Here is a 25159-nt window from a genome sequence, read left to right on the forward strand (position 1 = left end):
TGGAGTTATTTCTCCACTGATCTCCAGTGGCATATTGGGCTCCTACTGTCCTGGGGAGTTCCTCTTTCAGGATCCTATCATTTTGCCTTTTCAAACTGTTCATGGGGTTCTCAAGGCAAGAATACTGAAGTGGTTTGCCATCCCTTTTCCCACGGACCACATTCTGTCAGACCTCTCCACCATGACCCGCCCATCTTGGGTGGCCCCACAGGCATGGATTAGTTTCACTGAGTTAGACAAGGCTGTGGTCCTAGTGTGATCAGATTGGCTAGTTTTCTGTTTTTATGGTTTCAATGTGTCTGCCCTTTGATGCCCTCTTGCAACACCTACCATCTTACTTGGGTTTCTCTTACCTTGGATGTGGGTTATCTCTTCACAGATACTCCAGCAAAGCCCAGCCACTGCTCCTTACCTTGGAAGAGGGGTATCTCTTCACCACTGCCCCTCCTGCTCCCCGTCCTGAACTTGAACGTGGAATAACTCCTCTAGGCCCTCCTCCTGTGCCCGCGCAGCCACCGCTCCTTGGGCGTTGGGTAGCTCCTCCTGGCCACCGCCCCTGACCTCAGATGTGGGGTAGCTCCTCTTGCCCTCGCTTGTGCACCGGAGCAGCCGCCGCACTTGTGCGCCGTCGCAGCCACCCGCACTCACGACCAGCTCTTTGCAACCCCATGGACTGTAGCCCACCAGGCTCCTCTGTCCATGGGATTCTCCAGGCAAGAATACTAGAGTGGGTTGCCCTTTCCTTCTCCAATATATACATTACTGTGCTATACAGTAGGTTCTCATTAGTCATCTATTTTATACATATATACTTTATATATACATATACTTTATATATATGTATAAAATAGATGACTAATGAGAACCTACTATATAGTACAGGGAACTCTACTCAGTGCTCTGTGGTGAACTAAAGGGAAGGAAATCCAAAAAAGGATATATGTATACATACAGCTGATTCACTTTGCTGTAGAAAATAACACAACATTGTAAAGCAACTATACTCCAATAAAAATTAATTTTAAAAAAGAAAAAAAGTACTACATGTGAAAGTATATTAAGCTGCATTGGCATAACATCAGATCATCAAGGAAATACAAATTAAAACATTGATTTTATTTTTATCCACATTGGATTGGAAAAAGTTGGCAAACGGTGATATCCAGTGTTATGGAGGGTATGGATAAACACACAAACTTCAGATGGGAGTGTAACTTGGAGCTGACTTTTGAGTGTAACTTGAAAGTATCTTTTAAATATGTATATAGAGAGTATCCATACATATACTCTTTAAGAATTCTATTTCTAGTTGTCCATTTTATAGAAATACTACTGAATTCACCTTGATGACGCTCACTGCAATACTATAGATATAAACAACTTATTATCAGAAAGAAATAATCAAATGACTATGAAACATCAGTACTACAGAATCCTCTGCAAAAGTTAAAAATGAGATAACCTATAGATAATGACCTAGAAATATCTTTAAGATTTTGTTAAGTTATAAAGGAAGGTGCAGAATAATAAATGCTACAGCCGTCTCCTTCTGGAAGAAAAACCATCAAACCAGGCTCAAATGACTTAAATAAATGATTATTAAAATATGCATATAAACACTTTTCAGTGGAAGACTGAGAAGTGGGCATCTTTTGCCAGCTCACTCTATGTTGAGCTCTGAGGGGACAGCTAATTGAGAATGATTTCTTTATTTGCTATAGTCCTATGGTACTTGTGAATGCAAGTCCTTTTAAATATCAGAGCCAGTGATCTGTGGACCTGTCCCTGAGGCAGCAACCACTAAAGCTGGGGCACAGGCATATATACAAGCCCCTATCAAGGAGATACTGGTGATTGGGAGTGGGTTAAAGGGAAAAGCAACAGGAGGTGTCTGCTACCTTCCTCAGCCTTTAGGGAGGATGACAGTCAGCCACTAGATGTATGCTAATTTAGAAACTTAACCCTCAAGCAGAAGCTTTTAATGTGTGCAGATACACTACTTTCAGGACGAGACAGAGAGGTGGGCGTTTTTAGCCTATTCCCTCTGCACTCAATCTTGGCGCGATAACCATGGTGAATCTTCTGAAGCCTATTGGGTTGTTTCTTTGCTATATGAACATAAGACTTGTTGTCTTTCAAAGGTGTTTGGAGGGCCCACCCCTCAGGTGGGAGTCTTAAAAGTGAGGCACTTGATGTGGGGCCCAAACTTTTTACTTCTCAGGGCAAAGCTTTAAGTCAAGAGTTACCTCCTGATCATGAGGAGGAGGCTCATGGCTATGGAGAGAGTATACTGAGATACACTCCTACCTCTCCCACCCTTTCTAACCTAGGTATTTTCTTGTTTAACAGATATGTAGCAGTCACTCAGCTAGTTTCTGGACTTTTTTCAAAGAGAATTTCCCCGGCTCTCTTTTATGCTGGATTCCAGCTAATGTGAATAACAGGCCCAGGCTCTCTGAATATGGAGATTACTCCATATACACCAAGCAGTTTTCAATTTAAAATTACAAGGTGTGGCGAGACAATGTCACTTGGGACCCATATAATTCTTTTTTAAGCTCTCCTCATGGATTTAAAATAAGAACATGATATGTTTGGGAGATATTTATTTATTTATTTTGGTTCTGCTTTCCCAATAGGGATACATTGACTTTGGCTTTCTCTTGCCCCTTCAGTCAAGGTTGCTCTCAGGGAAGCACCCTCTCTCCTCTGGAAAAGAACATTATATATATATATATATATATATATATATATATATTTTTTTTTTTTTTTTTTTTTTTTTTTAAGACATTTATTTTGGCTGAGGTCGGTCTTCATTGCTGCACGCAGGCTTTCTCTAGCTGTATTGAGTAAGGGCTACTCTCTGGTTGCAGTGTATGGGCTTTTCATTGCAGTGGCTTCTCTTGTTGCGAGGCATGGGTTCTAGAGTCAGGCTCAGTAGTTGTGGCACATGGCCATAGTTGCTCTATGGCATGTGGGATCTTCCTGGACCAGGGATCGAACTGGTGTCCTTTGCATTGCAAGGTGTATTCTTAACCACTGGATCACCAGAAAAGTCCAAAGAACTATATTTTAACAGTTGTGTTCAATCTTAGTCATTAACATGCCACTCAATCCAGGTAATGCTGATTCAGTCAGAATTGATAATGAGCACTAGGATGATTGTTGGATTAAAGAAATCCAAAAATCATCCAGAAAATGCAGCAATGAAAGAAAAACCTTGTATAAATGCCCCTTTAAATCTCTGCTATTGACTGTATTAGGAGGAGAGGAAAGGGATGAGCTCTCAAGTACATAATTACATTTTTAGACAATAAGGGTTTCCTGACATTAGTTCCATATGTTAAAGATAGCATCTTCTTTTTTCCCCCTATGACCAGAAATCAGCAGCTACACAGGCATTGGAATTTATATCTGTTGCTAGAAACCACCTTTTCATGGCCATTTTTTAAACACAGAAATGAAATTTGAAGGTTTCACGGTGTTAATCAAAGAAAGGGACCCAGAGCCCACTGTCTCCATTGTTTTTGCTATATGCAGAAATTCACTTTATCCATTTACATAAAAACAATGCTTAAATTTTCTGGTGCAAGAATGCATATTTTCACAATATTAATGTTCTCACTAAAACTGAAAGTGGTCATCAATTGTGTGTGTGTGTGTGTGTGTGTGTGTGTGTGTACACGTGCCTGCATGCTCAGTTGTGTCCAGCTCTTTTGATCCCATGGACTGTTAGTCTGCCAGGTTCCTCAGTACATGGAATTTTCCAGGTGAGAATACTGGAGTGGGTTGCCATTTCCTCCTCTGGGGGATCTTCCTGACTCAGGGATCAAACCCACATCTTTTGTGTTTCCTGCATTGGCAGGCAGATTGTTTACCAACTGCACCATCTGGGAAGGCCAGTCATCAGTTAGATCCATTAAAGCATAACTTGCTCAAACTGTAACCTGCCTTCACTGATCAAGGCTCAGACAGTAAAAAATCCACCTGCAATGCAGGAGACCTGGGTTCAATCCCTGGGTTGGGAAGATCCCCTGGATGAGATCATGGCAAACCACTACAGTATTCTTGCCTGGAAAATCCCATGGACAGAGGAGCCTTAGCAGGCTACAGTCCATAGGGTCACAAAGAGTCAGACACAACTGAGTGACTAGGCATGCACAGCCTGTTTTCCAAGTGTCACATAACCTAAAAAATGAGATGTTTGCCCAGATTGTTTATCAGGAACTTGGAGTCAGCTATTATCTAGCTCAAGCTGGTTAAGACTGGTTGAGATTACAGACCAACTGGACATGTGCAAGTGTCTTATCTGACCTTTTGATATCAGAAGAGCAAAAACTCTACCCTCAGAATATGCTAATGGCACCATTTTCTGAACACATGTCCCATGCAAAAGCCTGTAGTTTAGTTGATGATGACAGAATGACATCCACACAGAATGACAATTACCTCACCTTTTTCTTATCTCCAATTACCTCCCCCTATAATCTCCACACCCAGATCACCATCCTTCTTTATCCCATAGATATTCTGAGCTCTCTGAGTTCAAGGAGTGGATTTGAGACTTGTTTTCCCATCTTCTCACTTCATTAATAAACACTTTCTCTGATGCAAACTTTGGTGTTTCGACTTTTGGCTTGCTTCATGTGGGGCAAACAAATCTGGTTCAGTAGCATCATCATCTCTCCAGGTTAAAAGTAGCTCTTCTACCACAGATAAACCACATTAATACATACACTGATAACTCAGAATGTTCAGTAACTCAGACACTTTATACACTCCTCTGTTAGAGATAAATTAAATTCAAATAGATTAAGAGCCAGTGAGAATAGGTAAAGAACAGTAGCTGAATTTTAGGTCTTAGAATTTTAAAATTCTTTTTGCCATTGGTCAAAACCTATCTCCTTGACTTTAAAGAGAAATATAAGGCTTCCATATCAACAATTAAAATGTTAAATAGATATAACTCATATTTTCTATAATATAGCAGCAAGGAAGGGGGAGTAGAGGAATGAGAGCAGGATAGAGAGTCCCATGGAATCAAGGAATATAATTATCTTTTCTCTGAGCCTTCAAATAAAATTCTTGTAACCCCCCAGTCCCAAAATTCCTCCTTTTTTTGTCTCAAGAATTTCAAAGGCAGTTAAGAACAGAGCCTGGAAAAGGATACAGTATTAGAGCATTCAAGTCTCACTTCTTCACCTAGGCAATTACACAGCCTTCCTATGACCTACGTACCTTGTTATTGTTGTTGTTCAGCTGCTCAGTTATGTCCAACTCTTTGCGATCCCCAGAAACTGCAGTATGCCAGTCTTCCCTGTCCTTCACCATCTCCTGGAACTTTCTCAAACTCATATCCATTGAGTCAGTGATACCATCCAACCATCTTGTCCTCTGTCATCCCTTTCTCTCCTGCCTTCAATCTTTCCCAGCATCAGGGTCTTTTTTGATGGGTCAGGTCTTCGCATCAGATGGCCAAAGTATTGTAGTTTCAGCTTCAGCATCAGTCCTTCCAGTGATGTATCTTATCTGCCAAATAATAATTGCTTTGAGGATTAAAAGGAATTAATGTACCTGTGGCCTAGACACAGCACCTGGTGTATAAATTCCCCACTCTTTTCTCCCTTCCCTCACTCTAGTTCTCCTTTCTCTGTGTTCCTATCAGTTGTTGTAACACTATACTCTTTCTAGTTGCAGCTGCAGTACCAAGGACTTCGTGGGGATCCACATGCTGTAAAATGATGGCAACAGGGTCCTAGCCGCTGCTACTACTTTACTTACCAAGTAGATCCTGAATATAAAGGCAACCAGGAGGATTTAGGCTTAGGAGGAAAGTCTGAATGTTCTCAAAGGTCTCAGAAAATCTCCTTGCATCTCTTTGGTGCCAGTTTGGGTCAGTGCCTGTGTTTCTAATCAGTTGTGGTCAGGGGACAGAAATTACTAATTGGTACAGTTCTATCAATAAATCACACATTTCACCCTTGGAAAATGGTAATTCTCTACCAAAACATACAGACCAAGTAAGGGAAGGAGTAGTTCCCCATATGACTATTGCCAGAAGTAGGGTGAATGGATGCAGACAAGATACCTCCTCATATCGTACATCTCTCCATATCCACTTTTCTTTAGTGGCTATGCAATGCTTTCGCTTTAAGTCTTCTAAAAATTCCATAATACAAGTATTTACATATATAATCCAGGTGTCTGCTGCCTGGATACTCCCAAGATTTTTAGCTTTGTGGGAACTCATTTCTTTCATAATTAAATAAAAAGGATTAAGTCACCATCATCCCTTGTCCTGGAGGAAGTCCAGAACTCTCTCAAAATATTTCATGGGTAGATGGTATAGATGGAATCTCCTCATCATCTCTGACTTGAGCAATACTCATTTCTTACTTTCTCACTTTCTATGAAAGGGAAAACTAGGAAGTCAAGAAATATGTGGAGAAACAGGGAAATTTGGCCTTGGAGTACAGAATGAAGCAGGGCAAAGGCTGATAGAGTTTTGCCAAGAAACGCACTGATCATAGCAAACACCCTCTTCCAACAACACAAGAGAAGGCTGTACACATGGACATCACCAGATGGCCAAAACCGAAATCAGACGGATTATATTCTTTGCAGCCAAAGATGGAGAAGCTCTCTATATAGTCACAAAAACAAGACCAGAAGCTGACTGTGGCTCAGATCATGAACTCCTTATTGCCAAATTCAGACTTAAATTGAAGAAAGTGGGGAATACCATTCCAGTATGACCTAAATTAAACCCCTTATGACTATACAGTGGAAGTGAGAAGTAGATTTAAGCAACTAGATCTGATAGACAGAGTACCTGATGAACTATGGAAGGAGGTTCATGACATTATACAGGAGACAAGGATCAAGACCATCCCCATGGAAAAGAAATGCAAAAAAGAAAAATGGCTGTATGAGGAGGCCTTACAAATAGCTATGAAAAGTAGTAAAGCAAAAAGCAAAGGAGAGAAGGAAAGATATACACATTAGAATGCAGAGTTCAAAAGAATAGCAAGGAGAGATAAGAAAGTCTTTCTCAGTGATCAGTGCAAAGAAATAGAGGAAAATAATAGAATGGGAAAGACTAGAGATCACTTCAAGATGATTAGAGATATCAAGGGAACATTTCATGCAAAGATGGACAAAATAAAGGATAGAAATTGTATGGACCTAACAGAAGCAGAAGATATTAAGAAGAGGTGGCAAGAATACACAGAAGAACTGTACAAAAAAGATCTTCATGACCCAGATAATCACGATGGTGTGATCACTCACCTAGAGCCAGACATCCTGGAATATGAAGTCAAGTGGGCCTTAGAAACCATCACTACAAACAAAGCTAGTGGAGGTGATGAAATTCCAGTGGAGCTATTTCAAATCCTGAAAGATGATGCTGTGAAAGTGCTGCACTCAATATACCAGCAAATTTGGAAAACTCAGCAGTGGCCACAGGACTGGAAAAGGTCCGTTTTCATTCCAATCCCAAAGAAAGGCAATGCCAAAGAATGCTCAAACTACCGCACAATTGCACTCATCTCACATGCTAGTAAAGCAATGCTGAAAATTCTCCAAGCCACGCTTCAGCAATACATGAACCGTGAACTTCCAGATGTTCAAGCTGGTTTTAGAAAAGGCAGAGAAACCAGAGATCAAATTGCCAGCATCTGCTGGATCATCGAAAAAGCAAGAGAGTTCCAGAAAACTGCTTTATTGACTATGCCAAGCCTTTGACTGTGTGGATCACAATAATCTGTGGAAAATTCTTCAAGAGATGGGAATACCAGAACACCTGACCTGCCTCTTGAGAAACCTATTTGAAGGTCAGGAAGCAACAGTTAGAACTGGGCACAGAACAACAGACTGGTTCCAAGTCAGGAAAGGAGTATGTCAAGGCTGTATATTTTCACCCTGCTTATTTAACTTATAGGCATAATACATCATGAGAAATGCTGGGCTGGAGGAAACACAAGCTGGAATCAAGATTGCTGGGGGAAATATCAATAACCTCAGGTATGCAGATGACACCACCCTTATGGAAGAAAGTGAAGAAGAACTAAAGAGCCTCTTGATGGAAGTGAAAAAAGAGAGTAAAAAAGTTGGCTTAAAGCTCAAGATTCAGAAAACTAAATTCATGGCATTCAGTCCCATCACTTCATGGCACATACATGGGGAAACAGTGGAAACAGTGACAGAATATTTGGGGGGAGCTCAAAAATCACTGCAGATGGTGACTGCAGCCATGAAATTAAAAGATGCATACTCCTTAGAAGGAAAGTATGACCAACCTAGACTCCTTGGACCCCACATCCAAGGAGCAGCAGCTGCATGGGTGCAAGAGGGCCAAGAGAAGCTACTCCACATTCAAGGTCAGGAGGGGTGACCTCGTCCAAGACAGAAGCAGCAGCAGAGCTTTACTGGAGCAGGCATGAAGAGACACTCCATGCCCAAGGTAAGAGATACCAAACGTCCAAGGTAAGAGAAACCCAAGTAAGATGGTAGGTGTTGTGAGAGGGCATCAGAGGGCAGACACACTGAAACCATAATCACAGAAAACTAGCCAATCTGATCACATGGACCACAGCCTTGTCTAACTCAATGAAACTAAGCCATGCCATGTGGGGCCACCCAAGACAGACAGGTCATGGTGGAGAGGTCTGACAGAATGTGGTCCACAGGAGAAGGGAATGGCAAACCACTTCAATATTCTTGCCTTGAGAACCCCATGAACAGTTTGAAAAGGCAAAATGATAGGATCCTGAAAGAGGAACTCCCCAGGACAGTAGGTGCCCAATATGCTACTGGAGATCAGTGGAGAAATAACTCCAAAAAGAATGAAGGGACGGAGCCAAAGCAAGAACAATACCCAGTTGTGGATGTGACTGGTGATAGAAGCAAGGTCTGATGCTGTAAAGAGCAATATTGCCTAGGAACCAGGAATGTTAGGTCCATGAATCAAGGCAAATTGGAAATGGTCAAACAGGAGATGGCAAGAGTGAACATCAACATTTTAGGAATCAGCGAACTAAAATGACTGGAATGGGTGAATTTAACTTAGATAACCATTGTATCTACTACTGTGGGCAGGAATCCCTTAGAAGAAATGGAGTAGCCATCATGGTCAACAAAAGAGTCTGAAATGCAATCTTGGATGCAATCTAAAAAACGACAGAATGATCTCTGTTCATTTCCAAGGCAAACCATTCAATATCACAGTTATCCAAGCCTATGCCCCAACCAGTAACACTGAAGAAGCTGAAGTTGAATGGTTCTATGAAGACCTACAAGACCTTTTAGAACTAACACCCAAAAAAGATGTCCTTTTCATTATAGGGGACTGGAATGCAAAAGTAGGAAGTCAAGAAATACCTGGAGTAACAGGCAAATGTGGCCTTGGAGTATGGAATGAAGCAGGGCAAAGGTAATAGAGTTTTGCCAAGAGAACGCCCTGGTCATAGCAAACACCCTCTTCCAACAACACAAGAGAAGACTCTACACATGGACATTATCAGATGGTCAACACCAAAATCAGATTGATTATATTCTTTGCAGCCAAAGATGGATAAGCTCTACACAGTCAGCAAAACAAGAACAGGAGCTGACTGTGGCTCAGATCATGAACTCCTTATGCCAAATTCAGACTTAAATTGAAGAAAGTAGGCAAAACTACTAGTCCATTGAAGTATGACCTAAATCAAATCCCTTATGATTATACAGTGAAAGTGAGAAATAGATTTAAGGAACTAGATCTGATAGACAGAGTGCTTGATCAACTATGGACTAGGTTCAGGACATTGTACAGGAGACAGGGATCAAGACCATCCCCATGGAAATGAAATGCAAAAAAGCAAAATGGCTGTCTGGGGAGGGCTTGCAAATAGCTGTGAAAAGAAAAGAAGCAAAAAGCAAAAGAGAAAGGAAAGATATTCCCATTTTAATGTAGCTATTTGATACATTAAAAGAATTCCAAAGAATACATTCCAAAGAATAGCAAAGAGGGATAAGAAAGCTTTCCTCAGTGATCAATGCAAAGAAATAGAGGAAAACAACAGAATGGAAAAGACTAGAGATCTCTTCAAGAAAATTAGAGATACCAAGGGAACATTTCATGCAAAGATGGGCTCGATAAAGGACAGAAATGGTATGGACCTAACAGAAGCAGAAGATATTAAGAGGAGGTGGCAAGAACACACAGAAGAACTGTACCAAAAAAATCTTCACGACCCAGATTATCACGATGGTGTGATCACTCACCTAGAGCCAAACATTCTGGAATGTGAAGTCAAGTGGGCTTTAGAAAGCATCACTACCAACAAAGCTAGTGGAGGTGATGGAATTCCAGTGGAGCTATTTCAAATCCTGAAAGATGATGCTGTGAAAGTGCTGCACTCAATATGCCAGAAAATTTGGAAAACTCAGCAGTGGCCACAGGATTAGAAAAGGTCAGTTTTCATTTCAATCCCAAAGAAAAGCAATGCCAAAGAATGCTCAAACTACTGCACAATTGCACTCATCTCACACGCTAGTAAAGTAATGCTCAAAATTCTCCAAGCCATGCTTCAGCAATACATGAACCATGAAATTCCAGATGTTCAAGCTGGTTTTAGAAAAGGCAGACGAACCAGAGATCAAATTGCCAGCATCTGCTGGATCATCGAGAAAGCAAGAGAGTTCCAGAAAACATCTATTTCTGCTTTATTGACTATGCCAAAGCCTTTGACTGTGTGGGTCACAATAAACTGTAGAAAATTCTGAAAGAGATAGGAATACCAGACAACCTGACCTGCCTCTTGAGAAACTTGTACAGGTCAAGAAACAAGTTAGAACTGGGCATGGAAAAACAGACTGGTTCTCAAGGCTGTATATTGTCACCCTGCTTATTTAACTTATATACAGAGTACATCATGAGAAATGCTGGGCTGGAAGAAGCACAAGCTGGAATTAAGATTGCTGGGAAAATATCAATAACCTCAGATATGCAGATGATATTATCTTTATGGCAGAAAGTGAAGAGGAACTAAAAAGCCTCTTTATGGAAGTGAAAGAGAGTGAAAAAGTTGGCTTAAAGCTCAACAATCAGAAAATGAAGATCGTGGCATCTGGTCCCATCACTTCATGGGAAATAGATGGGGAAACAGTGGAAACAGTGTCAGACTTTATTTTGGGGGGGGGGGCTCCAAAATCACTGCAGATGGTGATTGCAGCCATGAAATTAAAATACACTTACTCCTTGAAAGGAAAGTTATCACCAACCTGGATAATATATTCAAAAGCAGAGACATTACTTTGCCAACAAAGGTCCGTCTAGTCAAGGCTATGGTTTTTCCTGTGGTCATGTATGGATGTGAGAGTTGGACTGTGAAGAAAGCTGAGTGCTAAAGAATTGAGGCTTTTGAACTGTGGTGTTGGAGAAGACTCTTGCAAGTCCCTTGGACTGCAAGGAGATCCAACCAGTCCTTCCTAAAGGAGACCAGTCCTAGATGTTCGTTGGAAGGGCTGATCCTGAGGCTGAAACTCTAATACTTTGGCCACCTCATGCGAAGAGTTGACTCATTGGAAAAGACTCTGATGCTGGGAGGGATTGGGGGCAGGAGGAGAAGGGGACGACAGAGGATGAGATGGCTGGATGGCATCACTGAGTCGACGGACATGAGTCTCAGTGAACTCCGGGAGTTGATGATGGACAGGGAGGCCTGGCGTGCTGCGCGATTCATGGGGTTGCAAAGAGTCGGACACGACTGAGCGACTGATCTGATCTGATCTGATCTGATTCCACATTTTAAACTCTCAAAGTCCCACCTCCTCAACATAATAGGAAAAAATTTAAGTATTCCCTTCCATTATATGCAGAGTAGTTTAGCTCCTCATTCCCATTCAGTGGGGATAATCATTCATTTGCTAATATGAAACCGGTGTAGAATAATGTCAAATTTTTCAATATTTAATTTGTTATGATAAATTTAATTCCTTAGGTCTAATACTCTAGTAAAGCAGGAAATGAAGATGTATTAAAATAGATTTTACTGTGTCTTTGCCATCTCAAATTTTAAAATTAAAAGAACAAGACAAAACACCTGGTACACAGTTTTATAATTCTACAGCCCCAGAAGTTGTTAGTGGTGTCTCCCATTGCTTTTATACATAAATTGTGCCTGCCGATAAAGATTAATTCTCCATCTCAAGGCTTCACCAACTTGAAGAGTTAGTGTATATCCTTTGCCAATTCTGTTCACATTAATCTCATAGCTGTTTTTCCATTCCTTTGCTTCTGAGCCACAAAATATTATCATCATGTCCATGAAAGTTAGAATATTCTCTAAGAGGATACCTACTCCAGTGTCCTATTCCACACAGGAAGCTGTTAAATGTAATACAATATGACTGTTCACATATTTCATAACTGAGATTCAGACATACAGTTGGCTTATTGTAAGCTGAAGGAGAAAGACAAGAATGTTATCCTCTGATTCCTTGCACTGTGCTTTTACTCAGTAGACTTAGTAGATTCTAGTTCCTTCCCAGGTTTTGGCAGTCCTTTGTTAATCAGGGATGTGTTTCCATCCAGTACTTTCCCTCCACTGTACTTTCTGAAAGTCACAGTGGTTTTGCTTGCTTGTTTGTTTTGTTTCTGCACCGTTAGGCTCTACTAAGGTTGGCATCATGAGTTCTAAAACAAATTTCAAGCCACTTTCCAGATGTCTTTCCTAATAACTATAAGTCAGTAAAAAAAAAAAAAAAAAAAGATAGTCAATGCCTGATCCAGAGTAAGCTTGACTGGTTATTTACAAAAACAAATCCATATGTTGCTGATCAATATATTGCTTCATATTTAAGGTTCTTTTAAGAGTCCAGTAAAACCATTTTTTCTCTTTACTTTGCTATTGTGTTTGTGTGTCATAGTTTGTGTGTAATAGTTCTTATATTCAACTGATTGTTAGCCTTCTTATACTTAAAACAAACAAACAAGAAAACAAACAACAACAAAAAAAAACTTTAGAGGTTCTGGGCTGTACTGGGTGCCAAGCAGTAGCTTACATAGTAAGAAAGCATGACTTACTACATGATTAGAAGCCCTTTCTATGGAGATAGCACAGTGGCTAAGCCAACTGACTTTCTAGTAAAACTCCCTAAGTTCAGATCCCAATCCTACCACCTGCACCACCCTGGGAACAAAATTTTCCCATCTTTTAGATTTGGGATCATAATGCTTACCTCAAAAGAGTATTGTAAGAATTAAATGAGTTGATGTATGAAAAAAAAAAAAGACTTAGGAGAGTGTATTGGACACATAAGTCATCTTTGAGTGCTTAACCATCATTAATTCTTATTTAATAGGTTGAAGCAACCACATAGGCTCAATACTACTCTTTAAAGTCTGATATCATTTACATTATAAAACACAAAACTCTGCTTCTTTTTTAGGGAAAAAAATCTCCCTTCTATTTTTTCAACCTCAATTCGTTTATTTCACAAGTATATATTAAGTACCCAAGTGTCATGCATTAGAAGATATACCAGGGATACTATACTGACCAAGAAAGCTAACCTCCCATGCAACATTAGTTCTAGAGAAAATACAAACACATATACAAACAAAATGATCAAGAAAATACATAAAGTAATAGAGGTGTGGAAAATAAAATGGGGTGATTCAATAGGTGGATATAGGGGCGAGGTTATGGTAAGGAAGCTGAACTCTGAGTAAGAAGATTGTTCTGTGAAAACTAAGTTGACTACTTTCCAGCAGAGGGAAGAGCTGGTGTCAAGGAGCAGAAAGAAGGCCACACAGTAGGGGGAAGGGGAGGGTGGGATGAACTGGAAGAATAGCATTAACATATATACACTACAATGTGTGAAATAAGGTAGCTAATGGAATTTTCTTATAACACAAGGGTTTCAGCTATACAGAAGTTGTGTGTGGCAGGAACCAAAAAATGGGAGATGACGTCAAAGATACAATAAGAGCCATATTAAGGCTCTAAAGATTATTTAGAGCCTTGTAGACACTGGTTGGACTTAGACTTTACTGTAAATGAGATGAGAAGACATTGGAAGGTTAGCATAAGGAAGGATGTGGTGTAATTTATAATTCTAAATAGTAACCTTAGTATCTGGGCAGAGAATGGATTATAGAAGAGAAAAAGAAGAACATAGAGTTGCTGAGAGGCTACTGTAGTCAGGTGAAAGATGATTCTAACAGTGGAAATGGGCAGATTCTGACAGTATTTTAGAGGTAGAGCTGCCAGGCTTGGGATGGATGTGAAGGTGGAGATGAGAGATAGATGGAGATTAAGAATGATTCTAGGTTTTGGCTTTGAAGCTACCTGGGTACTGATCTATTGAATTCAGAACTTAAGTATAAATATGGGGGAGAAAATCAAATGTTCTTTTCTGGTATTTTATTTTGACCACATGTACTGAATAATGGATAGTCATATTTTTATAACTTGGAAATCCATTTAAAATTTCTGTTTTTAGTCATCTAAAATTTTAACATTGATAAAACTAATTCCAATTCCCCAAAGAGACAAATCCACCTTCCCTTATTATCTAAAGTATGTGTTCCATCTTTACATCTATAACAACTAAAATTTAAAGAATGTCTGCAGTCCATTTTCCCCAATAGATTTCTGCTGAGTTTTAGGAAGCATAAACTCAAGAGAACTAAAAACCATTGCTGCTTAACTTTCATGGTACCAAACCCACAAAATGACTTAAAGCAGCATGGAATAAATGAATTTAATTGTGCCAATGATGATAGATCCAAAACCTGTACCTACACAGGAGCTAATAAAATCTACAACAGCTTATAAACTATGTTTCATACAAATTCTTTTTTATTTTATTATTGGAGTATAATTGTTTTACAATGTTGTGTTAGTTTCTGCTGTACAGCAACATGAATCAGCTATATGTACACATATACCCCTCCCTCTTGAGCCTCCCTCTCAGCCCACCCCATCTGACCCCTCTAGCTTATCACAGAGCCCCAAGCAGAACTCTTGGGCTATACAGAAGCTTCCCATTAGCTATCTATTTCACACATGGTAGTGTATGTATGTTAATGCTACTCTTCAGTTCATCCCACCCTCCCTCCTACTGAGTCCACATGTCCATTTACTTCACTCTGTATGACAGACTCATACCATTTCTTAAACATTAAATAGTTGTCATTTCAAATGAGTCATTTTTCTTCTATTTTAGGTCTTCAAGAATACAGTCAGCTCTGCTATTGTTTGGAAAATGGGAATTTGTTCTGATACATTTGATATAGTAGGGACAATTTGAAGACAAGGAAATTTTAATGTTTGCTTCTCCACCATTTTGTCCATGAATCACACTGGATGAATGCAGAAAACACACCTAGGTGATCCAAACTACACAGAAATACATAAACACACTCAAACATCTGCCAGCTATCTCAGTTCACCAGCCTGGGTTATGAGCCACACCCATTCACATCTGTTATTAGAACTTGCCATCTGATTTCAGATAATTCTCACTCTACCACTTCACAGTAACTCACAAGCTACAACCCTTCTGATACCCACAAGCAAGCATCAGGTTTTTTTTCAAGGTGAAGCATTTATGTATTTCATAACCACTTAATACGTATGAAACAGTGACACCATTTTATCAGATTTCTAATTTTTTGTGTGTCACTGACAAAAGATCTGAGTGTTATACCACTAACTGATTTTTACCATAAGCCCTGGAACACACAGAGCAGAATTGGCTACACTGAAATATATATTTGAAATGTAAATTCAGTCTTTCTGGGTTTAGTTTTTAAAACTAAGCAAACATGTAAGATCATCAGGATGATTAGAGAAATCTAATTATAGTTTGCCTGAATCATAGAGTGTGTTTAGTGACAAGACTTACAATGAAAAGCATTTTGTAAGCTTAAGAAACACAGCTTTCTGACTGGATACTATATATCAGGTGGTATTTCATTCACGAAAGTATGTTCATATCTATTTTATTTGAGTGTTTAATTTTTGTACTCATCTCTTTTTTCACATTTCATACTTACTCATAAAAGAGAAAAGTAACTATAGAGTACTTTTAATTTTAAAAGAAATAGACGACTTATGATGTGTGCATGTGTCTGTGTGTGTGTTGAGTATAAAGTTATAAGTGTAACCTAAATCTATCCTCAAAGAAAAGAGTGAATGTTGCCTAAATGTTGGCTATTAATAGTGAAAAGAACAGAAAAAGGGGAGGAAGGGAAGGGAAGGAAAGAAATTTTATTCTTTCACTCCCCAAGAAGCCAAGAAAACCACTGCTTGAAAAAATATAATTGAGACTGGAGTCAAAAAGTCTTAGTATTCATTGAAATACTATAAAGCACTAATAAGCCAGATATAAAATTGTGGCCTATTTTATGAAAAAAAGATAAAAGAACAAAATATGAACCTCAAGAGTCTTGAAGACTATTTCATTCTGAAACCCTTGAGATTTAAGCAGGTGTCTCTTCATGCTGTTCGTAACCAGTTTGGTATGTGGGTGTGTACCAGAGAGTCCTGTCCACTAGGGGCTAGACTTTCACCAATAAACTGCTTTTAATTACAGCACTTACATAAGGTCCTATTTAAGCAGCATACAGACAAAGAGTGTTTTTTTTGTTGTTGTTGTTAGTCCTGAGATGTGTTTCTCATCTGAGGTAATTTTTGTTGAGTCATAATTGACATAAAATATCATGTTAGTTTCAGGAATACAACATAGTGATTTAATTTTTTTATACATTACGAAGAGATCACCATGATAAATCTACTTACAATCTGTCCACCATACTGAATTACTATATTATTGACTGTATTTCCTGTGCTGTACATTACATTCCTGTAATTTATTTATTTTTAAGGATGGAAGTTTGTATCTCAATCTCATTTACCTATTTCCATATATCCCCCAGCCCCCTCCCCTCTGGCAACCACTGGTTTGTTTTCTGTATCTATGAGTCTGTTTTTTTTGTTTTGTTTTTTATATTCCACATATATATGAAATTATATGCTATTTGTCTTTATCTTCTTTCACTTAACATAATACCCTCTAGGTTCATCCAGGCTGTCACAAATGCCAAAATTTCATTTTTTATGTCCAAGTAATATTTCAGTATGTTTGTCTGTATATATGGCACAATTTCTTTATCCATTTATCTATTGATATATCTCTGATCAGTTTAACAGTTCCAAATGAATTTACTCAAATATGTATATTCTCAAATAAAATACTACTTCAGGAAGTTTATATTGTGATATTAAAACACTTTTATCATTGAAACATTTGTTGTTTTCCTTCTTTTTCATCTACCAGCCTTATGATAGTCTTCAACCATCATGTCCTAACAATGCTTAATTAATATCAAGCAATTAAATACTTAGAGTGTACCATTGTTATACAAATGTATTAGAAGCAAAAGTAGACTATAAGTGTCTCTAATATTTTTTTGGATTTCACTCATTTATCAAATATTTATCCAGTTACTTCTGGATGCTGGGATTTGGGAATGACATTTGGGAGGTTATATTTTCTATCACAAGGGGGTGAAATCTAAATCAGAAAGGTAACTTTTAAATTTAAGATGTATTTATTAAATTCCTATGGATCTTGCTTTAGCAATATAAAGATGAAGAAGACAAGAACCCTGCCTCAAGCTAGTCAGTCCTCATTAGAGAGACAGGTAAGTAAACAAGGCCCCTCAAAACAATGGCCTTCCCTTTGCTTTAAAAAGGGTGTATAAAGGACAGGAGTACAATATAATGCAAAGTATGCAGCAGTTAAGACCCACAGCTTTGGAGTCAGAGATACTAGCTCTGCTGTTTGAGTGTCAGTAGACTTCTAGCCATCCTGTTTCGCCACAGTGAATCAGGAATGATAAATCCTACTTAGAAAAGTAAATGAAATAATGTATGTAGAATTTTAGTATAGCTCTGGCACACGCTAACTGTCCATAAAATATTTTTTGTTTGTTTGTTTGTTTGTTTTTACAATAAAGCACTAGAAAAGCACAGGTAGGGTAGCAAGAACAAACCTACCTACTGATCAATGAACGATGGACAGAGTTGGGTAGCTCCTCAATATACCAAGAGTCAACCACTTTGGATGTTCATCACATGAGAATTTTGATGGTCACATATGTGTGTGTTTGGATGTATGTGCATGTATATCTATCTGTAACAAGCATAATTGCTTTATAGGATGGAGTCTATTTTGAAACGCTAAAATTTGTAATATCATAGAACACTCACAGGAGGAATGAGTTGGCCAAGTTCTGCCAAGGAAGTTCTCACAAGAAGGCATTATGAAATGTCCTTATTCCTCAGAATTTAACTTTAAAATGTTCCCACTGGAGTCCAATGGAAGTTTTATGAGAGTAAAGGATAGAATTAGGTCTTGTATATTTTTAAAGGGTCATTCAAAAAGGCAGACTAAATTTTTTACAGATGGCAGAATAAGGACTGATGCAGTTGGCCAAAACTGACCTTTTATGATTTTTGAAAGCAAACGTTTACTGAAAGAGAACTCTACTATATTACCAATGGGGGAAATTTTCTGGATGCTTACACTGGACAGCTCAGTTCACATTCACTGCCAAACACATTTATAAAAAAGAAAATCAATAATAATATTTTCCATGGTACCTATTTTCAACTTCCTCTCAAAAATTTTTGCCCTGTAGTTGTTTTTTCTCAAACACAAGTATGTTTCTGAGGAAAAACATTTTCAATAAGAATAGGATTGTGAAAGTACATGCATTTTAGGAAGCTTACTGTTAGCTTCACAACCTACTGTAAAGGTTGAGGATGATGGATTTTTGCCTGGTATTCTAGACAGTAAATTCAGAACTGATTTTAAGTTCTTCCAGAATGGAGCTCCTTTTAAACTTATTTCAAAATATAACTCCCTTTTTCAAAGAGGTAGAGGGGTTTCAGAAACTTTATGCTCTTTATGATGTTAAATAAAACTCTTAAAAAACAAAATTTTGATAAGTGAAAAACTTAGAATATTAAAATCTATAAAATGTGGGTGGGAAAAATTAAAGGTGGTTTGTCACAATATATTTTGGGTTTGATGAATTTTAAAAGTTTAGTAGGGAGCACATATAATAAACTGAAACAGTACAGAGAAGATTAGCCTGGCCCCTGCACAAGGAGGACAAGCAGATTATTTAAGGATTTTTTTTTTTACATATATGTAATAAAAATGGTTTTAAGACTGCTGCTTGCATCCTACTGGAGAAGAATTTTGTTCTGTTTATTCAGGGGATGAATGTGATACCCACTCTGTAATGAATTTAGAGAAGTGCCTAGAAGCACAAATAATAAAGACTGTTATATAGATCTACTTAGACACACACACACAAGTTGGGGGGAAAATTGAAATGGTGAGCTCAAATTATAAGTAGAATTACTAATTTCCATGATAGCCATAGTTTAGAACTTTCTTTCTTTTTCCAGTAAAGTTGTATTTTTATTTATTTTTAAATACTTTTTTAAAGATTTATTTATTTATTTTTGGTTGCTCTGGACCTTTGGTGCTGCATGCAGGCCTTCTCTAGTTGTGGAGAGCAGGTGTTACTCTCCAGCTCCAGTGTATGGGTTTCTCCTTGTGGTGGTTTCTCTTGTTATGGAGCATGGGCTCTAGAGCACAGGTTGAGTAGTTGTGGGGCTCAGGTTTAGCTGTCCTGAGGCATGTGGGATCTTCCCTAACCAAGGATAGAAACTGTGTCCCCTGCATTGGCAAGTGGACTCTTTATCACTGAGCCACCAGGGAAGCCCCTAGAACTTCATTATCTTCTTATTTATTAAGTGGGTGGTTTTATTACTTACTTAATAAGTAGCTTACTTATTAAGCTACTCTTTTGATATGCAGACTTTTAAAACATTCTGTTTCATAGCTGATCATCAGAAAATAAAAAACATTGCAATTTTCTTTCTCAGGAGAAAATGAATACTGTAGGTATTCAGACACCATTTAATGTATGTAAAGTATGACACTGGCACCTAATCTAAGCTCCCCAAATGACCTTCTTCTGTTAAAAACTGCACAAGTCTATATGGTTTTAAAAACAATAACAAATAGATAATTTGAAGTGTAAAATAGTACCCTGACTTTGGAGAAAGTTTTGACACTTTCTTATAAAACTATAAATATGCCCTTGTTCTCTGTTCTAGAAATTCTATCCCTAGACTTTTACCAAAAAATAAAAATACATATTCACTAAGCTTTACTCATGAGTAGCAAAAACTGGAAACTCAAATTCCATCAAGAAGGGAATGCACAAATTTTAATACGTTTATGCAGTGGAGTATTATTTGGCAATAAAAAATGTATTGATAGACACAACAACATGAATAAGTCAAACAAATGTTATGCTTAGTAGAATAAACTGAAAATAAAAGGGTACACAGTTCCATTAACACGAAGGACAATATTGTACAAAACTAAATCAACAGCTTTAAAAATCAAAAAGTGTTTGTCTCTGGATAAAGGAGAAGATTCACAGGGAAAAGACTTGAAGATACTTCAAGATACTTTCTGGGATGGCAGCAATGTCTGTTCTTCACATGGGTGGCTGTGTGCCTTTGTCAAAAGTCATGAAACTGTACACTTAAAATGTGTGCATTTTTACTAGTGATTAATTTTATTTTGAAAAAGAACAAATGTATATATATTTTTTCTTTTTAAATTTATATTTTAAATTTAATTTTATTTTATTTTTAAAGATTTTTTCACATATGTCAGGCAAATCAAAAGAAGGACTTCTTTTATGTGCCTTCCCATATCACTGTTTGTGAACTTAAGTGGTTCTAATGACAAAATGAACAGATTTAACTCTGCAACTGTGCATCATTTTTCTAACTGGTCTATTTTCCAGAAGGTAAGAGCTTGCCTTTTGTTAAAAAATTTAAATTGTTTGTAATACAGCACATAAATTGCCATTAAACATGGCAATGCAATGAGAACCTCTAGAAGAAACAGGTGGGATCCCTTCCCATTTTTTTCCTTATGACTTTGAGAATAAATCTCCCCCAAATGACACCTTTCTCCTTCAAACACTTCAGTTGTATATTTTATAACTTTTACATATGTCATTTTTACATGACAGTCACAGCTCCCACCTGGAGTTTTGCAACACTGTCCGCATGTTACCCTTTTTTTTTAGAATATGCATGTTTTATTCTGAATAATTTTGCATAATAAAAATGAAAGTATAAAATAATTAACACAAAATATTTTAACAAGCTAAAATAAATCTTGAAAAAAAAAAAAAAGCAGAAATGTAATCCATGGCAGAGTTTCCAAAAGTCATATAAAAGTTCTAAAACATCCTTCCAGTTTCACTAACTGAAAGATTTGAAGGTCAAAATGAAACCTCAGGATCAAGGATCTAAAATCATATAATAATAAAATAACATCCTCTCTAGACAGTTAATATTGATATTGAGGTATAACAGATTCAACAAATTTTTTTTAAATCATGCAAATGATTTAATAGCCACAACGATTTTAACTAACAAGCTGAGAAAAACTTAAATACTAACAGATTGATTTTTTATTGACTTGCACATTCATTCACTCACTTGTTGTTCATTCTACCAACAAATATTTATTGGGAATCTTTTATGTTCTTAGAAGGTTCTAAGAACTTGGACTAGGTAGAAGACAAACAGATTAAAATGTCAGCTTTTCAACATGAGATAGAATGTTTGATATTGTACCAAAGGTAAAAAGGTAGGAAAGTGAAACATAAAATTAAAGGAAGAGTATTGAAATTTTTAATAAGGTACAGGAAAAGCCTACTGGTAGACATGGATTTTGAGTAAGGACCTAAAAGAAATAACAGAGTTAGAAATGCCAATACCTGAGAAAGAACAGCCCAGATAGCAGGAAAAGCAATGCAAAGGCCCTGAGATGGGACAAAACCTGACTAGTTTAAGATGTTGAAAGCAGCCCTTACAGCTAAAGCAAAGAGCAGGAAAGAAAGGGAGAAGGTAAGATCAAAGAAACACTGTAGGCTAGATTACACAGGGCTTTTCAGGCTGTAAAGAGTGGTTTTTTATAGTGCTTGGGATGGGGCTATTGAAGGTTGAAAGCAGAAGAGTGACATGGTCTCATTTCCATTTTAACTAGATCCTTCTAGTTTCTCTTTTCAGGACAGAACGGTGAGGGTCAAGGGTAAAAACAGGAAAGTCATTTAAGAGGCTACTGCAATAATTCAGATAGAGAAAGCAGTAACTTGGAACAGGATGGAAGCAGTGGATAGTGGAGATAAATGATTGAGTTTTAATATATTTTGAAAGTAGAGTTAAGATTTGTTGGCAGATCAAATACGAGGTGTGAAAAAAAAAAAGTCAAAGATTAATGCAAAGTTTTTGGACTAAGCAAAAAAAAAAAAGGACATTGATTCCCGATATAACCAGTTTGAGTTAAGTCCTTGTCATATTAATGGTATTATACCCATTTGACAAGAGGGAATTACAGCATTCTTCTGCAGCTAAGAATGAAACAAATAAAAACCCTTTCCTTCTGTCATGCTGCTGCTGCTGCTAAGTTGCTTCAGTCGTGTCCGACTCTGTGTGACCCCAGAGACAGCAGCCCACCAGGCTCCCCTGCCCCTGGGATTCTCCAGGCAAGAACACTGGAGTGGGTTGCCATTTTCTTCTCCAGTGCATGAAAGTGAAAAGTGAAAGTGAAGTCCCTCAGTCGTGTATGACTCCTAGCGACCCCATGGACTGCAGCCTACCAGGCTCCTCTGTCCATGGGATTTTCCAGGCAAGAGTACTGGAGTGGGGTACCATTGTCTTCTCCGTCCTTGTGTCATAGGATGTCTGAAATTCTTTCGTAGAAGTGTTATTCTTCTAACTTGAGTCTTTGAATCAAATTAAATGTAAACTCTATGTTTATTATTGATTTTTACTAATACATGATTTTAAGGTAGAGTAAAATGACAACTCTCTATATAAGAGGATAAAGTTATAAAAGATACAGCTTAAATGGGAGGTAGAATTTTTAAAGGGTCCAGTTCAGAACTCGGTCTAAGTACAGGTGATGGTCTGAAACATAAAATAATCTTTATGCAATCAAATTGTGTTAAATGTATCACTAATTTGTAGTGTTCATTACTCAATAAAATTGATATGGAAGTCAGCTGTTAGCTCTGAGTCAGCACTAGGTTGAAATCCAAAGTCCACTTTAAACTGCGGGTGTTAGGCAAGTTATTTAACTTCTCTAGATCAATTTTCTTTGTATCACAGCTAGATATACAAATACCCCCTTAAGTTCTTATTTTAATAATTTTATTTATTTAATAATTTAAAATATCTGGCATATTTTAGGTACCTAGTAATAGTTGTGATTATCATTTGATATCACGTCAAATTTTCTAACTTACTCTGGTAATATATTAATTATTTTAATTTCAGAATCTAGTTAGTTATTTAGAAAGGACAAATAATAAATATTTATTGTTGGATAAAATGTTATATTGAATATTTATTTACATGAGTGATATTTAGAAGATTTGCATTTAGTTTCAGGAACATCTCTTCTTTAGCACATAACTTTACGTGGAGCCAAGGGTGAAAGGTAATCTGTTCAGTAGACTCACTAAATATCACCCCAATCATCTCTTCCCTTAACTTCCCTACTACAGAGCTTTCTATTGCAGCTAAAAGTAAAACATGGCATAGTCCTAACCAATAAAATCTAAAGAAAACTCCTGGGTAAGGTTTCCAGACAGATTTTTGTTTTCCCCGTAAAAGGGACACTCTCAGCTGATGTATCTCTCTCTCTCTTTTCCCCCTTTCACCATTGTTTTTCCCCTTCATCCACGCCTAAAACATGCATAAAAATGCTTTGAGGTCCGGCAGCCATTTGGGGATTATAACATTATAACTATGGGCTTCCCAGTTGGCACTGGTGGTAAAGAGTCTGCCTGCCAATGCAGGAGATGTAAGAGACACAGGTTCGATCTGTGGGTCATGAAGATCCCCTGAAGGAGGAAATGGCAACCCACTCTAGTACTCAAGCCTGGAGAATCCCATGGACAGAGTAGCTATGGCCCATAGAGTCACAAACAGATGGACATGACTGAAGCAACTTGGCACACAGGTAATAATTCTGAGAACAAAATACAACACATGGCAGAACACAGAGATGAAAATAATATGCACCTCTGAAAAAATTATCAAGAAGTACTAATATGAGGTATCAACCAGATATCCTATTTTGTGAGAAAAAATTAAAACATATTTAAGCCATAATAGTCAAGTTTACTTGCGAAAAAGTGAAACAGTGAAAGAGTTAGCCACTCAGTAGTGTCTGACTCTTTGCGACCCGATGGACTGTACCCCACCAGGTTCCTCTGTCCATGGGACTTTCTAGGCTGGAATACTGGAATGGCTTTCCATTCCCTTCTCCAGGGGCTCTTTCTAACCCAGAGATCAAACCCAGGTCTCTTGCATTGCGGGCAGATTCTTTACCATCTGAGTCACAAGGAAAACTCCAAGCTTACTTGTTCTTGCGGCCAAATACAGTTCTGATTTTCTACTTCTCTTTATATTAGGCAAGCAATACAGATCCACCTTGTTCCTTTAAATTTTATCTTGACTTTTTTTTCTAGTAAGATACAATATCATTACTATCCAGTTCTCCTTATTTAAATCATGTAAGGTAAAGCCTTTGACTGTGTGGATCACAAGAAACTGTGGAAAATTCTGAAAGAGATGGGCATACCAGACCATCTGACCTGCCTCTTGAGAAACCTGTATGCAGGTCAGGAAGCAACAGTTAGAACTGGACATGGAACAACAGACTGGTTCCAAATAGGAAAAGGAGTAAGTCAAGGCTGTACATTGTCACCCTGCTTATTTAACTTATATGCAGAGTACATCATGAGAAGCGCTGGGCTGGAGGAAACACAAGCTGGAATCAAGACTGCCGGGAGAAATATCAATAACCTCAGATATGCATTTGACATCACTCTTATGGCAGAAAGTGAAGAGGAACTAAAAAGCCTCTTGATGAAAGTGAAAGAGGAGAGTGAAAAAGTTGGCTTAAAACTCAACATTCAGAAAATGAAGATTGTGGCATCCAGTCCCATCACTTCATGGGAAATAGATGGGGAAACAGTGGAAAC

At 37.9% G+C, this 25159-nt stretch overlaps 1 non-coding gene across 1 annotated transcript; it reads left to right on the top strand.

Moving 5' to 3' along the window:
- The first annotated feature begins 19102 nt into the window (after positions 1–19102).
- LOC113881482 lies at positions 19103–19205 on the top strand. Its single transcript, XR_003508045.1, has one exon. It is a non-coding gene; the product is annotated as a U6 spliceosomal RNA (small nuclear RNA).
- The last annotated feature ends 5954 nt before the right edge of the window (positions 19206–25159 follow it).

This window comes from Bos indicus x Bos taurus, chromosome 2, assembly GCF_003369695.1.
Source record: "Bos indicus x Bos taurus breed Angus x Brahman F1 hybrid chromosome 2, Bos_hybrid_MaternalHap_v2.0, whole genome shotgun sequence".
Classification (NCBI taxonomy): domain Eukaryota; kingdom Metazoa; phylum Chordata; class Mammalia; order Artiodactyla; family Bovidae; genus Bos; species Bos indicus x Bos taurus.